Raw genomic sequence first — 19,581 nt, 5'->3', positions numbered from 1 at the left:
AATCAAATCAAACTCTCCCCAATCAACAAATTCCCCAAAATTCCTTCCAATCCTACTACCAAAATCTTGATGCAATTTATCTCTATTTTTCTCTCTAATTTTTATCTGTGATTGCTTTTTGTATTGTCATGTACTTTTTCCTTCCCATTGATTGTTGTTCGTTGTTCCTTTTAGAAATGAGAATTTAAGTTTAACTGGTATCCTATTTGGGATTGGATTCTTCCAAATCTCTACCTTATCATTGGATTAAAATTGAATTTTATCTCATAAAACCTTTTATTAAAATTTATCATATAAGAACATAAATTCAATCCAATATTAAACGGCCAATCTCTTATCCAATAAAGCTTTAGCCATTTTCAAATATCCCATTTTTTCCTTTTTTTTTTATTTAATCATCAGATAATAAAATATATCAACCCTAAAAATGATAAACAAAGAAAAATAATTAGAAAAATATATTAAAATAGATAAAGAAAGAAAAATAAATAAATAAGATAAATATACATATACATAGATAAATACAATAAAAATAAAACATCAAAAATCTAATAATAATAATAATAATAATAATAATAATAATAAGAATAATAATAATAATAATAGTAAAATCTGATAATTGGGCTGGGATTGATTTTGGGTTTGACTAATTTGGGCCCAATTAGTTTAGACCAAATTGGTTTAGAATTGGACCAAAGTGGATGTTTACAAACATTAGTATAAGGAAGCTCTACAAGAGAAAGATATCTACTAAAAATTAATGAAAACTTAAGTGCATGAATATCTTTGGAATTATGACTTCAGCTTCCTTCAAATAAAGGAATAATTATTCTAAAACAAGGTTAGCTAGATGCTTTAGGCCTACCTAAGCAGGTTGTGTTTAACAGAGCTAACTCTATTAATACCTATTAATTCGGTGATTGAATCTAGAGATACTATGTTTGATAAATATAGATTTGAATTAAAATCTAATTCTAGAGACAATGCTCTAGAAGACTTACAAGAGCAAAGGGAAAAACCTTTCATAAGGAAGATAACCATGTACTTGAAATAAGTAAAATAGTAAGGAAGATTAAAACCTTTGACTCAATTTCCAAATGTACCTAGTTGAAGGTACAAGAAAAAAATGTTAATAAACACATTGAAATAATTTCAATGTAGAATTAGATCTCAAGATATTTGAAGAGGCTATGAAGTATCAAGATGTAGCTTTTTGGAAAGAAGCTATAAATGATGAAATGGATTCTATCATGAAAAACAATACGTGGATCTTAGTTGATCTTTCTCCTGGTTGCAAACAAATTGTTTACAAGTGGATTTTCAAAAAGAAAATGAAAGCCAAAGGAACTATAAATAAGTTTAATGCTAGACTTGTTGTTAAAGGATTTACACAAAAGCATGGTGTTGATTATTTTGATACTTATGCACTGGTAACAAGAATTGTTACTATTAGAATGCTTTTAGCATTGACTTCTATGTACAAATTTGAAATTTACCAAATAGATGTTAAAATGATATTTCTAAATGGTGAATTGGATAAAGAAGTTTATATGGAACAATTGCAAGGGTTTATACTTTCAGGTCAAGAAAAGAAAATGTATAATTTGATTGAGTCATTATATGGACTTAAACAAGCTACTAAGTAATGGCATAAAAAATTTGATGATGTGGTACTAGCAAATGGATTCAAGATAAATGAATCTGGTATCATTTGCTTATATGTAGATGACATATTAATTTTTATATGACTTTGAACAAGTTGAAAGTATTAAAAAATTTCTTTCAAGCAATTTTGTTATGAAAAAGATGGGTGTTGCAAATGTGATTTTGGGAATTAAGATTATTAAAAACAACTCTAATATAAGTTTAACATAATCACACTATATTGAGAAAATTCTTAAAAAGTTTAGTCATCTAGATGGTGCAGTAGTTTTAACACTTTTTGATCCTAGTTTGAAATTAATTTCAATAAAGGAATTCCAATTGCACAATTAGAATATGCAAAGGTAATAGGTTATTTAATGTATGTAATGACATGCACAAGACCAGATATTGCCTATGTAATTGGTAAACTTAATAGATATACAAACAACCTAAGTAATTTGTATTGGAATGAATTTTAAGAGTTCTTAGATATTTAAAGAAATCTATGAACTATGAAATTACATATTACGCTGAACCTTCGATTTTAAAAGGTTACATAGATGCAAGTTAGATTACAAACATGGAAGATCATTCATCCACAAGTTGATAGATATTCATGTTTGGTAAGGATGAGGTTTCTTGAAGTTCTAAGAAACAAACATGTAAAATTGATTCTATTATGGGCTCATAATTTGTGGCATTAGCTTTTGCTTGTAAAAAAAGTGAAATGGTTAAGGAATTTGTTATTTGAAATTCCATTGTGGCCAAGACCAATGTTATCTATTTCTATCCATTGTGAAAGTCAAGCTACATTGACAAAGGCATATAGCCAAGTGTATAATTAGAAGTTAAGACACATTGGTCTAAGACATAATTATGTTAGACAACTAATTTTAGATGAGATGATCACCATACATTTTGTAAAGTCAAGTGGAAACTTGATGGATCTATTGACAAAAAGTTTATCTAGAAATATGGTGTCTAAGACTTCAAAAGGGATAGGACTCAAGCCTTTAAAAAAAGTCATACATGATGAAACCTTAACTTAATGCTTAATTGCATATTAAGTCTTAAGTTTTAATGAATCAAAATACACCATTTGAATGTGGCTGTAATATTTAAATTATTAAAACTATCTCAAGAAAGATAAGTACTTGAACCATATGTTTAAGAAATGTTGAGAATTATCTTTTAAGAATCCATAACATGGCAAATTAATATTGAAATGCTAATATGGTTGCATGCTTGATGGAGTTCATATGAGCGGAAGTGGTATCATTTCTAGGAGCAGAGGCTTGACTCTGAAAATACTCATGAATATACAGGACATATGGCCATTGAAATGGTGTCGAAGCATTACTAAATTATGGTTTAGTGAGGATTTGAAGTCTAATGTGTAGTATAGTGCATGATTAGTCGCTTAAGTTTGTTGGTTCAAAGATCTAAGATCTACCAATTTCAATTTGATAAACTCAACAACATTATATCACTAAGGTAAATATTTTAAATCATAATTATTGTTATCTTTACTTATGCATTAGATTTCTGGGAGTTATGGAACTTAGCCCTATTTTAAAAATAAATGAGGGAATGTTATAAATATTTTCAAAATAATGAAAATATGATTAAGTAAGAAACTTCATAAAAAAGAAATTATGCGGAGCTAAAATATAGCTTGAAAAAAGACCCTATAGTTAAATTGACATGTTGTGTAATAGAAAGAGTCAAATCAAAAAACTATTTTGTATGAAAATTTGTAATTTTAAAAAACGTAAATAGTAATTTCTTTTTGTATGAAACTATTCAAATGAGTAAATACATCTCTAATCTTTCAAAGAGATATATTTCTAATTAAAAAGAATTGATCTTTGATTGAAACAACACAATAAAAAAGTCACAATCTTAGATTAAATTTCTGTAAAGGAGATTGATGTGGGTTTATTTGAAATACAATTAATTCTAAATTACACCTTTCCTTTTCCCAATTTTTTCATAGAAGACTAGTTACCTTAGCATTATTTATTGCAGAAAAGCTTTGTAAAAAATAAAGTACTTTTCTTTTCTCACTAAAAAGTATTTAGTGGTTTGGTTTTTCTAATGCAAAATAAACCGAGCTTAGGTTTTATTGTATCTTTGACACTACTCAATTCAATCTCTCTTGCAAATATAATTGATGAGGGTGAAATAAATTTTAAGAAAAGCGACAAGTATAGCACGTCTTAAAGCCATTTTCATTCATGATTGAAGATTCCATTGCATTAAAAAATGTTATTAAAACACAAAAAGAAAATCAAATCAAATTTATATTGTTTAGTGTTGTTAACCTTGTATTTTTCTAAAAGTTAAAAGAAGTGCTAATCATTTGACTTTAATGAAAGATACAGCATTAACCTCATAGGATGATTTGAAGGATTTGCAGCCTATATGGAATAGAATAATTCATTTACATATGCTATTTTGTTCGCAATCGTAAGGGATTAAACCAAACCAATCTAAACTATAGAACAAATTCAGAAAGTTGATTGAAAAAAATGTGGAAAGTAGCAAAGGGAAGTTGATGCATGAAGAAGATGATGGACTTGGTAAATCGACTAGCGTGGTCGGGTTTTCTCAGGCTTGGCAACACCAGCATTGACTTTTGCGATGTCGAGGGCAGAGGCTTCAGGTTTCTTCTTGCAATACAAGAAGTAACCAATGGTGGCAGCAATGGCAACACCACCAATGGCCATTTTAGCTGGACACGGTCCTTTTCTAGTCTGGTGAAGTACTTCTGTTGAATGTTGCGCTGCTTGATCTGGTCCTGCCATATTGAGTAGTACTCTCTCTCTGTCTTTTGTTTAGTTTTTGTTTTTTTTCCCTTGTTTTAATGATGTTTTCTTTCTCCGTTCCTTAGTGGGAGGTTTAAAGGGAAATATGTGGGTTGCAAGAAAAATAGGAGCTAGGTAATGGATGATTGACACGTGAGGAAACTTCTGGGCAGAGAACTTTGCAGGAACATAATTTTTTATTAACGCCGATGAATGACTTTAATGAAATATTTAATGAAATATTTAATTTTAAAAATTTTAAAAAAATACATAAATTATAAATTTATTGATTAAATTGATATTTATTTTTAATGTAATTAATTTTAAATGAAAATACGTAATAGATAAATAAAATTTTAAATTATATATTAGTTAAAACATTCATAAATAATATATAATATTTAAAATATTTAAAATTTAGGTATCATATTAATATTTTATTATAATTACAAAATAATTTATAATATTAAAATTTTTTTTAATTCTGAATTAAATTGTTAATCTGATTAAAAAAAGACGTTATGTGCTTTAAAATCAATCAGCTGCATAAGCATAATTAAACCGATCATTCAAGGGATTATAACAAATATAACATGTAGTATCTTCCTTTCTGGCTTTTCTCTCCACTTTTTTGTTTTTCTAAATTATTAAGCAGAAATATAGGAAGATAAATGAAACAGACCATCAATCAGGATGCAGATGTGTGACAGTTATCAATAAGCGCAGAGATCAAAACTCATAAAAATCACAACCATCTTATAAAAAGAACTTCGCATCATTTCATTTCCATAAATGGTTTGAGCATTGGCTTTCTTCTCTTCTTTGGAAATTAGGAACATCAACGCCTGCCTGGATGCAAAGCTCATCGAAAACTGGAATCCGAGGAATTGAGAATTTCTCATCGTGGCGTATCCGCTTTCCAAGGCGATCATATAGATGGTAACCATCAACTGGCAAGACTACATCATCAACAGTTGCATTTGTCCATTCATGAAGTCCCTTTCGGATGGTAAGTATGTTAATCCCTACTTGAATGGATGCCAGCAGGACCAACACGAATTTCATCGCAATAAATGCAAAAATGTGAGATTAAGAGATCACTACAGCATACCACTAAACACATGCAGACCTGAAAATTAATGTTAGAAAAACTAATGTACTCTGATTATGACCAGAAAGAAATCAAGTCTAATTACATAAGAAATATAGGGTGGAATCATTGTAGAATAGTCAAGCAGTTGAATCATTTACATTACATGCATCTAATAACAGGGGACGTTAATAAATGTTAAACACCTTGTCTTTACGATTGAATTTTCTTTCCACTCCAAGTTTCAATCAATTTAAATGATGAGAGTTTTCTTTCTCTCAGATGTGAAATTGGCTAAAATAACTACTACAGCATCAAGAATCAACCAATCACTTACGAGACTTGGCTAAATAACTTGTGCAATGTTAAATACATCCTGTACAAAAGGGAGCACTACATAAATAAAGCCATTTATCAAAAAATATCATGATGTCAAATGTTAACATGATTTCATGGGCCTTTACTATTACATTACAGTAAGAGATGTTAGTTTGTCCCTAAAAACACCATGCTTTGTGAATAATAAATGGGTGCAAGGCTGTCTCTCTCCTATATCAGGGATGTTCAAAGGGAAATAAGCACGGAAGAGGGAGAAAATTGCCCATAAGCATGAACTTTCACCACCTTCAATGGTTTCTTGAGATTGTTAATTAATGTAACCCTTGCATTCAGCAAATTGTAGGCCCCAGGCTTTTAACAAACAAGCCATTCTTTGGAGGTGGAACTGGTTTTTTTGGTTGGCTTCTGCTCTTCTTGAACCTCTCCTGGCAGCTGGCCTCAGCTCCGCTTTGGGTACAGGAAAGGGCTTTTTCTCTTTCTTCGAATAATAGCGAGGCAAGTCTTCATTTTGAGGGTGATCACTTCTAACAACCAAAGCAAAAGATTGATGAAACTTTGGTGATGGTGCTCTAGGCTCTGACTGAAGTTTGAGTTTACCCCTACGGCGCTGCAGAAAGCACCAATGCCAAAAATATGCATCTACTAGAATTTTTGTAAAACTAACAACTACTCAGGAAACAAACAGAATCAAGATTCTCATATTTCATTTGGTATTGAAGAAAGATACTATAAAAATTAGAAAACTGCTGGCTTCTAATCGACACTCTAAAGGCTAGAGCTTGACAGTTCACAGACATTTATGATTTATATTATTTTGAATGATTAACTAATTTGATTAGTCCTTGTGTTTGACAAACGATGTATGATTATTCAAATCAACTTGAAACAGGAAATATATTCAAATAGAAATACGAACAGTGTCGTGAGCTGGAAAAGTGGCTTGGTTGTATTATGTTGGGGGGTTTGATGGGGCTAGCTCTGTTGTGAAAAACTAGAAATAATATTCAACTAATTCATATTTCTATTCTTTAGATTGGATTATTCTCTTCTGAGATTATAGTGGAAGCATATGAATTATTTATTCTTTTTCTGCTTAAATGGTACCCCCTTCATGTTTTATTCTTTTACATTTCACTTAATTCAGTCGTCCTCATTATCTCCTCATTCGACTTATTGGACATGAGAGTTAGGTTCACGAACAAAGCAAACCTCGAAGAAAAACACTGAGCCAGGTTCATAATCCGTGATGAGGCGTTTTGGCCAGGAGGGGCCGATTCACAAACACTACTCACCGTACTAAAATACTACTAACCTTCAGCACAGACATGAGAAGATAGGACGCTGAACGTAGAAAATTTTAAGCACAAAAAAATGTATTGTCGCCAGGGGCTGATGCGACTCCGTTAAAGTAACAAACAGTCACAGCCAAGAAAACGGTCATGGAAGTTGAGCATTGCAAATGCAATTGTGGGTTTCCATCATTTCAGCAGTGTCTTGACTATTGATTTGACGTTAAAGCATCTTCAGGTCTGTATATCACCGACCACAGCCAACAAACATGACCAAGGAGGTCCAGATGTGTAGACCACTAGCAACGCTGCCCCAACGTACATCATTCTCGGTTGAACACCAAAAGGGAGATAAATGGCAGTGTGATTTCTCGAAAATTATTTGGATATAATAAAAATATAAAAATTTATTAAAATAAAATGATAAAATTAAAAAAAAATTTTAATATTTCAACCTTTTTTAAACCTACTAAAATATGAAAACTTTCTCAAATTTCAAACTCATTTTACCTTATCATCAATAGCGTGGAACATGGTCAGCAAAATCCCATCTATCAATTTTGGAGTAGAAGTAGAGAGGTCAGCCAATTACTGCAAGGACATGGCACAGCTTTATAATAGAGATTGAAGCTATAAATAATACAGCAAATATATTTGAATACAATAGACAACATGCTTAAATATGAAAACAAACATGATTGAATTTTGACACCTGGTCAACAGCGTCATTCCCGACCAGTGTCTCTCTAACAGATTCGGGTGTATTTAGATAGACGATGAGATTCATTCAAATAATAATAAAAATTATCATAATTATAATTGAAAAAAAACAGTTTTTGTATTTATGATTAAAAAAATTTTATAAAAAAAATTTTATTAAATAAATTTTATTAAAATTTATATTTGATTCAAATGATAATATAATAAATTCAACTGCACAATATTAAAAGTACGGTGAAATTCAAACTTCCACTAAAATAATATCAGAATTGTTGAGGTATATAAGCTTCGAAAGGGCTTTAATTAATAGTTCATTATCCTGATAAGCATAAGATTAACATCGTTAGTGTAACAAGGAAAGCAATATACCCAGATTGTGTTTAAGTAGTATCTTTCAAAGCAAAATTTTTCATTTGGTAGCCTCACAGCCCTTCTCTAGTTCTAGCAGTTGACATTTACAGCCAATTAGGTCCCAAGCAAACTCCACTTTGAATGGATCGTTTTTTTTTCTTAGTCGGCTTTGATCAAATTCAGATATTAAATATATATATTAAATTTAAATCAAATTTTAGATTGAAAAGTAAAAAATTGAAAAAATCTAAACTGAACGAAATTATATATTTTTCTTAAATTTTATATATTTTTTAAATTTTTATAAAATAAAAATAATAATTTTATATCCAATTCACTTAAATATATTAAAATTTTATATTAAAATAATATATAAAAATTAAAAATAAAAAATCAATAAATTAAATCAAATCGAATTGAATTGAAAAAATTCAGTTCACTTTCATTTTGAAACGAATGAAAATTTAAATTCGAATTCGGATCAAATTTTAAAATTTTATAATATTATATAGTATTCAAAAAAATTAAATTAAATCCTATTTGAATTGAACCATTATCCCTTTTAGTTCCGTTCAATTTTACAGTAAATAATGTATTTATTGCAACTGGTTTGCATTACAAAAGTTATACCTCTAGCATGACCCATGGTCAGAACCATTTTACTTTTTATTTTCAGGCTTCTGAAAGCAATAAAAAATATGGACAACGAATCCACCAAGCAATACCCAAAGTATTAAGTCTACAAACAAATACATTAACTGATTAGAACATACCTGCATCCGACCAGCTGTATCAACAGAACAACATCTGAACCATTACGAGTGGTCTCCTCAATTGCTTCCTTTGCTACAATTGCAGGATCTTTCTCGTAACCTTTCTCAAATATAGAATCTGGCAAGGGCAGCAAGTAGTAAGTCAGATATGAAAGAGTAGCTATACCAATGATACTCGAAATTACACGACGCAACCCACCTTCGAGCAGTGGGGCCAAATATGTCGAAAATATAACATTTACGATTGATGCAATACCTGGAGTCTACGTGCATGTGTTCTTAACTGCTCAACAGCTCCAGACCAGAATGTATCAAAAGCAGCCATCATAACACTAGCATTGTGCTACAGAAGCCAGTAAGCAACCCGCAAAGTAACATTCAAGGTTAGCCAGCCTTACCAGAAGGCATGACCCTAAGTACAAATCTAGATATAAAGCAGTTAAATCAGCTTAATCTCGGATAGATTTGTTGATTTCCCAACTCTTTTAACACCAACAAAGACAACAACATATGGCTTCCTCTGTTCCTTGGCAGCATGCATAGCCCTCACTATGCCAATGGAGCGCCTAGGAGTTAAAATACGAACAAGGGCTTCTTCAGTTGCATCCTGCAGTCACAATTACCATACACAATTAAATTTATAGAAAATCAAACGGCAGGAAAACTAAAAGAAAGAGAAAAATTGAGAGTGCACATAATAAAGATGGAAAGTTTGTAGGCCTGCACTGTCGAAGGGACCCATGTGAATGAGGCCAGCTTTTTCCCTTCAAGAATTGTAGCTACTGATTCAGAAAGTTTCTCAGCTATCTCCTCAGCCTGTGAATGCCACATATAGCTAAGCAGCCCTATAGGTATTAAGAGGTGTTAATACATCAGAAATTAAGTATGTTAAATTAGGAGAAGACATACCACATTCTTGGTCATAAACCTATTCTTGAGAGCCTTCAAAGCTGGTTCCAGGTCTTCCTTCTCCAAATTTTCCTTTCCCGCAATACTGAGCCCAAGAAAGTATAAAATAAATAAATGATGTAATTGGATGGTAAATTCAACAAAGCTTCTGGTAAAAGCTGTATACAGCCCAAGTGAAACATGTATAGGAGCATATAGTTCTTTTTTCCACTTAAAGTAAGCACAATAAGAGTCACCATAAGATGGGAAAACAAAAAACTGTAAAATTCTTTGAGGTTGGAATATATAACAATGATACAAGCAAATGATGTCCAAAAATCTGTCATAATGCTGATGCCTAGTAGAAGAAAGCTCATAAATTAACTACTAATGCCATCCTTTGCGCTGTTAAATATAAAGCCACATGATCACTAGAGATCAACACAATAAAACAAACATTTATAAATCTAGTAGTAAGGTTTTAAGAAAAAAGTGGGGTTATGTCTTCTTGAGAGGGGAAAAAGGGGTTGGTTTGTAGAGACTGAAAGGGAAAGAAAAGGAATGGAACGGAGAGTGGGGACTCCGTGCATCTGGAAGAAGTAGAAAGAAGGAAGGTTTTTTTCCTTCCATTTTTACATTAGGGTCAATAACGTAAAACCGATTTCCTTCGTATTAATTTTTCAAACTAACATTTCCTTTTGGATAATAATATTTTTATAGTATCAATTGATAAAAATTTGTGTAAGATTGCATATTTTTCAAATTTCCCCTTAAAAGATTTTGAGGAGTTCAGAAACGAAAAATGTAATATATAAATGTTGCATATTTTCTTTTACATGCGTTGATTTTATGTTAAATTCTTTTTTTTTCCTTTCATTTTTTTTTTTTGGAGTTTTTTTCTTATAACAAAATAGTTTAAAATCTTTATTTCTTTATAAGGTTACTTTTAATCTTATTTCTTTAAATCAAATATTTCATGCCATGTTATCTTATTTTATTTCCAAAATAGCAAAATAATAGTAACAATAAAAAATTGCCAAGCTTCTTTGTCACGATCTGCAAGTTGGCTCAAGGGTTCTTTTCAAGTTGGGCGACAGTTTAAGTTCTAGCAGAACAAAGTTTGACAGCTAAGGGGACTAGGCCTTGAAGTGCATTGGAGGTCCAAGTCGTGTGGAACTAGCCTAAAACAATTGTGCAGGTAGTGATCAAGACTCTGGAGACTTAAGGAAGGTGTTTAGGTTCCGTAAGATTGAGTCAGGCCTTGGGGTGGGCGTTGGTGCGAGATGCACGAGCACCCAGTTAGGCCCAAGCGAAAGCATTAATGATCAAGGTGCGACGCATGGTAGTGTTTAGGTTCCGCAGGATTGAGTCAAGCCCTGGGGTGGGTGCTGGTGCGAGATGCGCGAGCACCCAGTTAGGCCAAGCGAAAGCATTGATGATTGAGGTGCGGCACATGGTTGGGCCCAGTGAGGGCACGTCTAAACACAGTCCTTGGAGGATCAAATTTGGGGGCTTCTAAAAGGTCTAGTGCTTAGTATGATTTTCAGCCAGTCACATATTGTGCAGTAGCATTAAATCCTCTAGAATCAAGGATTGTATCTCATCTCGTATAATCAAGGGATTAACCAATGTAATCTTTAGAGTTTAGGAATGTATCTCAAACTCTAAATGTAAAGAGGGACTCAGTTATAAATAGAGAGTCTCCAACTTTCATGTACGAAAGGGAAAAGACCGAAACCATTGAGTAATAAAATTTTTACTCTTACCTTAAACTTTTTGTTGTTTTTTTGTTAGTCTTTCTTCAGGCTTCTTCAGGCACTTTCTGTGTCCTTTTGTTTTACAGCATACTAGGTGGCCAAACCCCACAGTCTAAAGTGTTCATGCACTATTTCTTATGTTAGGCTGATCTAAGATGAGGAAGAGTCCATCCCTGTGTCTTGAAATCGCGCGAGCCTAGAGTTTGAGTCTTGGTTCGTGACAAATAGTATGGTATCAAAGCTTAGTTTGGGGGAGCTAGGAGTAGGCCATATAGTTTGACACCAAATGGTATCAGAACCTGGTTCAGAAGAACTAAGAGTAAGTCACAAAATCTGATACCAAGTGGTATCAGTGCCTGGTTCAAGAGAGCTAGGAATAGGCGACAAAATCAAATACGATCAGGTATCGAAGTCCAGATCAAACTAGAGGTGATGACTAGAGCCTTGGTTCAAAGTGTACAATAGATCCTTACTTATGACAAGTGAAGCCAGAGTTATAATATGAGCCAAAACTGGCTGGGGAGCCAGAGTTGGTATTGGTACAGGTTAGGGGACTTGCGTGCGAGCATCCTAGTGTGGTGTGCAAGCATTGTGGTGAGTTGCACATGCATCTTACTATGTGTGTAGCCTTCCTACTATGTGTGTAGACATTTTATTGTGTGATACGAACGGTTTGCTGTATGGTGAGGGCATCTTAGAAGGGTTACTATGCTCATATGCTGGTGAAACGCTTTTAGTGTGCTAGGTGCAGACATGTTAGAATGTAGGACAGGTGCTCAAAAATTTGTTACTGTATGTTGTGGGTATGCTGGATGTGCTGTTCAGGCGTGCAAATTGGTGCTTGACTAAGAGGCTGATATGTTGAACCAGTGTGCAAACTGGTGCTTGACAATGTAGGCTGGTGTACCATGCTATTATACTAGTTTATGGGAACTAGAATCTGATCATTGGAATGCCTACTAGAGTTAAAGTAAATCTTTAGTTTGTGTATTTGTGATCTAAAAATTTATGTATTTTGGCTGTGACATGGCTAGGGAAAACTAGATAGGGGGCCAAAGTGAGGTGTTCGAAGAGTGCCCATCTACCGACCAGTGAGAAAGGTTTTTTCAGATAATAGATCAATTTGAAGATATTGAGAGATCCTCAAATAAGGTAATGGAGAGGCTCATGCAGTGTATTAAGGTGTTGGAGTCTATGGTGTTAACCTTATAAGAAGAGCTAGCCAAGCTTAAAGTTGATCATATCACATTGCAAGCTACTGTGGTTACTGATGTCAGCTTATAATTGAGAGTGAAGGTGCCTAAGCATTTCATTGATAAAGTAAAGCTATGAGTAAAGGCCAATCTACAATGAAGAGGTGTGCATGAGTCAAGTCAGGCCAAAGTTGTTATGAAATCACTGACTCAAGATGAGTGTACCAAGTTTTCAAGGCCCAAAAAGAAAGGCCAGAGTAGGTAAGACATAAGTGTTTATTCTTCAAGGGAGAAAAAGATTATGGGAAAGTCCAAATTTTGTAAGACTAATAGAACCACCAACAGGGGCAAGGGGTCCTTGAATTATTATTTTTGTGCAAATTCATATCAGGTCAGGGAGTGCTTAAAGTTTTTATCCATTAAGTGGGTAGAGGGATTGTTTGAAAGTAAGAGTGACAGGAACAAACAGCACCAGAAGAAGCCCGAGAATGAGTGGCTAAGTGCTAGTCGAGACTGCTAAGGGATTAGGACCTTTTGAAGAGCTGATGAAGGGAAATTAGTGGCAACAGAGTGCTATAGTATGAGTCTCATAATGTAGCTAAATTTATCATAAAAAAATATACAGCGGGCAACTCAAAGAAAGCATAAGAAGTATTGGTAGCATAGGCAGAAGGGACCATTATAGTAGAGTGTTGGAAAAGATAAAATCAAAAGTAGTAGAAGCCAGCAAAGTACATGTTAAGTATAAGACCTAAATGTTGAAAAATTGATTCATAAGGAAAAAGTTGAAACTGACGTGCAAGGCTAACGCATCATCCCCCTAGCAATAGGGGTGTTGCTAAAATGAGTGTGAAAGAATGTCATGGTCCCTAAGCTGGTTTAGGCTCAGGGGTTTCTTCAAGTAGGGTGACAATTTAAGCTCTAGAAGATAGAGTCTGATAGCTCAGAAGATCAGGCCTTGAGGCATACTGAAGGTCTAAGTTACAGGGAACCAGCCTAAAATAATTTTACGAGCAATGATCAAGACTTTAACGGCTCAAAAAAAGTGTTTAGGTTCTATAAGAATGTGCTAAGCCCTAGGGTGGGCGCTGGTGCACGATGCATGGGCATCTAGTGATGCTTAGGTGGGAGCATTGATGATTGAGGTACAAGAGCATGATCGAATGCAGATGTCTACATGCCTAAACATAGTCTTTGGAAGATCAGATTTGGAGGCTTCTAGAAAGCTTAATGCTCAGCATGATTCTAGTTAGTCACAGATTGTGCAACAACATCAAATCCCCTAAAATTAGGGATTGTATCTCATCTAGTAAAATCAAAGGATTTAATCAATGTAATCTCTAAAGTTTAAAAATATATATCAAACACTAAATGTAAATGAAGACTCAACTATAAATAAAGAATCCCCCACCCTCATGTACAAAAAGAAAGAGACCAGAACCATTGAGTAATAAAATTCTTACTCTTACCTTAAACTTTTTGTTATTTTTTTGTTAGCTTTTCTTCGGGCACTTACTGTGCCCTTTCATTTTGCAGCATACTGTAAGGCCAAGCCTTGCAATTCAGAGTGTCCATATGTTGTTTCTTATGTTAGGCTGATCTGGGATGCGAAAGAATCCATCCTTATATCTTGGAGCCGTGTGAGCTTAAGCTTGAGTTTAAGCCTGTGACATTTGCGCCTAGTCAGTCACAAGGATTTTAACCAAAACTTCTACTTTTTTTGCGGATAGTTAAAGCCTTTGGTTCATTAAGCAAAGTTGTTTCCTAATTTAGTTTTTTTTGAAGCAAATGTAAGAGATTGACAATTGATACATGATTCTCAACCCTTTTTTTTCTTTATTTTGTTCTTCTATTTGCTTCCAATCTTTTCTTCTATCTCTAAGATCAATTCATCGATTTTAAGTATCATGATTCTTTATCATCCTAAAAAGATTAAAGGTTGATCAATCTAAAAATTAATCAGAGGTCAGAAGAATCCCTATCAAAAACCTCATGTATCCCTATTAAAGAAACTTGATGTTTGATTTCCACTTTTGATATTGGTTTTCACTCTAGCCTTGCACCACAGTCAAGCTTCTCGCCATCTCACCTTAGTTAAGAAGTAGCCTAAAAACTAGACTTTATTTTTGAAAAGTTAAGGAGATATGTCATTTTTTTAAAGCTATCATGGTTAGAAAAATTCCTTTTATCTCTCAGCTTCCTTCACTAATCCATGAAAATAAAAAATAATTTTACAGTTTATGATTTGATTTAAAGATGAAAGGGTAAAGTGAAAAGAGTACAGACCACAAATATCTTCCTTTATATTCAACTTTAGATTAGCATATCACTAACCTTACTCAATTTGGAGTTTACTAAAAATATGAGACATAGTATTGCATAGATAATACTTTAAGAAGAATGGGACATCTTTTTGGAAGCTTGCTTGTGGTGTAGATGGGAAAAAATAAGATGATGTGGCATAAGTATCCTAATTAGGGAATTAAGATTAAAAGTATGTTTATTAGAGAATAAAGATTTTATTTTATCTTCGTATAAGAAAAACTTCTTTTTTTTTCTTCCTTTTCTCTTATATCCATCTTTTCCCCATAAAAAATTTTAAAATCCTTATCATACCTATGTACTTATCCACTTACCCACCCACAAACACCATTATCACCATTATTACTTGAAATTAAAAAAAAAACATAAAAAAAGGTGAAAGGCATGGGTGAAGAGAGAATAACAAAAAGAAAAGGATGAAGAATGGTTGGAAATGAAAGATTTTTTGCTGAGATCGTTTTAGGCTACATTGATGCTTGCAAAAAAGAAATTCATTTTTTTTTTTACTTTTTTCTTTTATCTCTTGCTATCAATTATATATATTTTTTATTCTTGAAAATTTTAGGATTTTTGAAACGTAAAGAAAAATTGTATTCTATTTTATCTTCTTTTTTTTGGTTGTTTTGATAAGTTGAAATTATTAAAAAGAAAAAGAAGAATATGAAAACAAAAGGGAAGATGTGAAAATTTTTTATGAGAAATTTTTTTTAAAAAATAATGAGTTTACAATGATAGGGATGAGGAACTCCAATGGTTGTTTAAGAGATGAAATGAGGGAAAAGAAATAGATGGAGAGAGAATGAGAAGAGAAAGCAAGCATTGGGAAAGGTTTAATTTGTCTTCAGTAAAATAATAAATAGATCAAGATTTTTTTTTTTAAATGAAGAATATTGATAAAAAGAAAGAGAATAAAAAGAGTGAGAGACATAAAGAGATGAAGAAGAAAAAGAATAAGAAGGTGAGATAGTAAGCTAGATTTAATTTTCATAAATTTCTATATATATTTTTTCTAGCTTTGGTCGTTGTTTCTTTTTGGATTTTATGTTGATCTTTCATTCGACATGTGAGTTTTTGAATTTAAAGAAAAATTAAAAATTTCAATCATAATTTTTGCTCTTAATATATTCTAGTTATATTAATTAACACATTTAATTTGTGTTTATTGTTGTTATTTTGCAGGTAATATAAGAGTATAATTTTTTGATAAAATTTTGGTGATACATTAGTCATTAATTAAAAATTTAACACAATGCTTTGAAATGCTTAAAAGTTTTTTTTTTTAACAGATTATTGTTTGTTTATATTTTGCATTAAGTTTAACTATATGTACTTGACTTTTATACTATCCATGTTATAGTCAATATAGAGGTGATTAAACTATAAATATTAATGAGGCTTTTAATATTTATAAGTAATGTGATTAAAAAATATTGTCATTTTATTTCTTTCATTATTTTTCGTAACCCTTAATTTCATTTATATAAGCTTGATATACTCATTTTATCAAATGAATTTGCTCATATAATTATTGTTGTTGTAGTTCAATTTGGTGGCAATCCAGTTCCACGCGTATTTGTGGGAAGAGTTAAGGAAGACTTTAATAAGTATTTAGTGGAGGGAAGGCTACAACTACTACTATCAATAACTTAAATCTTTACTTGGGTATTTATCATTCTATGTTTCTTTTCATAAATAATTGTTGCCAGAATTTTGTTTTTCCTAATGTTGGATTGTAGTTCTTAAATTTCTTATTATTAGTTTATTACATTACCTATCTCACATATTATCACTATACTTACAATGTTTAGACCAATAAATTTGCCAAAGTGAATGGTCAATGTTTTAAAGTCAAACGCATCTTGATGGATATCATTACAGTACCTATCAAGTACTACATATTAATGTATATAATGTATTGATTTTGTGTTACCTTTTTTACCATATATCATTATATAACTTAATTTTAATATGAACTCAAAAAAAAAAAAAAAAAAAAAAAAAAAAACCTTTTTATTATTTAGGCTAAATGCTTTGTTACACTTAGCTATTCCAAGTTTTGGTTCCTTCATATCCTTGCTCCATCTTTCTTAAATCACGCAATTTTCTTCATTATATTTTTGGTTTCAACCTTTTCATTGTTAAGATGGCTTTGTTCATATACACTGAATTTTGTTCAAATAAAAAAAATTGTCGTCATGTTGATGTATAAAAATCATTTTCTACATGATCAATTATGATAAGGTAGGATAATAAGTTTATTGACTTGGTAGCAATATTTTGAACAATTAGGAATTTCATTCGACCAATGAATATGTTATTATAGCTTTATTTTATTAGTAGGTATTTTGTGATATTGTTTAATATGATATCCAAAAGTCAAATTTTACTCTAAATATGAAATTTCATTGTGATTAATACTCACTTTTTCATTTTCTTTTATTTTGTTTTTTTTATAGGTAGAATTGATTTAGTTTTTTTTAAGGCTATCAAAAATGATAATGTAAAGTCTAACTTAAACTTTCAAATCGATAGTCTATAAGAGTCAATAGTGAATTTTCATAAATAATATTTTTTAATGTGTTACTTATTGCCACCTATTGCTATCACTAATCAATAGTTGGTGATCTCTTAATTTCTTATATTTAAGCTTTTTTCAACTAAATTTGATTGTCTTTGTATTTTGGAAATAGGGTATGAAGTCGCGATTGAAGGATTGAATACTCTTTTGTCTTTCATTGCAAATAAGAATAGAAAAATGGAATGAGAAGAAGTGTAGAGAAATATGCAAATACTACTAAATCTTTTACATTGTTTATGGAGGCAAAATGTTGATGAAGCAAATAAGGTTTGTTTGCATGTACTTTTTCAATGTTAAAATCCCGTTCTCATTTGTTAATTAGTAGTTAAAAGATGTAAATGTTCAAATGATGATAATGATGATTTTTCATATTTTTGTTTTTCTACATACTTTGCATTTTGATTGTTATGGTGGTAATTGATGGTGATTGTTGCTTCTTTAATTTTGTAATTTGTAATTTGGTTTTTATTTCTTTTTAGGCTTAGAAAAGATAAAGAGATTAGAAGCTAAAAGATGTATGAGTTGTCTAGGCCTTATTTTAAATATGAATATTAATTTTGTTGTTAATAGATGTGATGGTAAAATGATTCATAACACATTGCTGGTTTATTTTAATAATAGTTAATATCATTAAAAGTTAATGATAGTTATTAACTCTATTAACTACCTTAATCTCTCTATTAAAAGTTCTTTTAAGCAATGTGTAATAGTTAATAGATATTAATAACTATCTTTTATTAATAGAGTTAATAACTATTAATCCCATTTAAGCAAAACAAAGTATGATTCATTATGACTCTATTCTATTAAGAGTTGGTCCTTTAAGTTGATTTTTCTCGGTTTCAGGTCTTGCTTTTGTTTGATGATTTGAAGTTGTGTTTGTTAGACATAATGACCTAGATGGTAGGATAGAAATTACATTATTCCATGTTTGGTATATACTTAAGTGGCAAATAAATAATAGTTATTATATAACTATGTTCGTAATTTGAAAATTCTAATTAGATTTTGTTATGAATTCTTTCCTAATTTTTTACATGTTCAATTTGAACCATGTTGGTCCAATGGTGATTGATGAAAATCATAATAAATTTTTATCTTAAAGCTTGAATGTTTTTTTGGTGCAAGCATGACCATAAAATGAGAGTTGAGTCCTTTTTTTACAATAAAGCTAAAAGCACATCTAGTTTTTATTTTTTTATACATATAAATATTGTAATTCTTATGATTTTTGTTTTCTTAGTTAACTAAATCTTGTTATGCTTATTGCTTAACTTTTGTTCTATTTTATTGTTATTATTTAAGAAGATATTCTTTATATATATTGTCTTAAAACGCTCATGGATTTGATTTTATATAGTTCATTTCATATGTTTTTGAAGTCAGTTTGTTGATTTGATAGCTAATTTTTGATTGATTAAGTTATTTAAATTGAAATTCATATAGTTTTTGTTGAACTATGTATGTAATAGTGATAATGACTAGGTATTATTACTTGATTTTAATTTCTATGAGTGTTTCAGATTATAGGTTAGGTACTATCATAATTTTCGCTTTTGAATTTATAATAAAAATTGAGCTCCCATATATATAAATTTTTACTTCTCTCACAAGATTAACATTAATAAAATAATTAAAAAAATTTAGAAAAGGATAAACAACTCTTACAACAAAGTGCGGGTAAGATACTAGTATCTATTAAGATTGCATTTCTTAACTTGCTATGTGCTCCACATGTTTGGAAGTTTTGAAATCAATTTTAAGTTATTTTAGGTTCAAATTATTTTGAGTTTAAATTAATTCGAAGTTGGGTATTTCTGTTTAACACTT

At 31.2% G+C, this 19,581-nt stretch overlaps 2 pseudogenes; both read right to left on the bottom strand.

Annotated features, from left to right (window-relative positions):
• Positions 1 to 5,157: 5,157 nt before the first annotated feature.
• Positions 5,158 to 7,207, bottom strand: LOC149515380 (APO protein 2, chloroplastic pseudogene; annotated as a pseudogene).
• A 151-nt stretch (positions 7,208 to 7,358) lies between these two features.
• Positions 7,359 to 14,426, bottom strand: LOC149515379 (uncharacterized; annotated as a pseudogene).
• Between the last annotated feature and the right edge of the window lie 5,155 nt (positions 14,427 to 19,581).

This window comes from Durio zibethinus, chromosome 13, assembly GCF_047325235.1.
Source record: "Durio zibethinus cultivar Kanyao isolate XHJ-2024 chromosome 13, ASM4732523v1, whole genome shotgun sequence".
Classification (NCBI taxonomy): Eukaryota; Viridiplantae; Streptophyta; class Magnoliopsida; order Malvales; family Malvaceae; genus Durio; species Durio zibethinus.
Note: the sequence above shows the minus strand (reverse complement) of the source record. Positions and strands in the feature narration are given on the sequence as shown.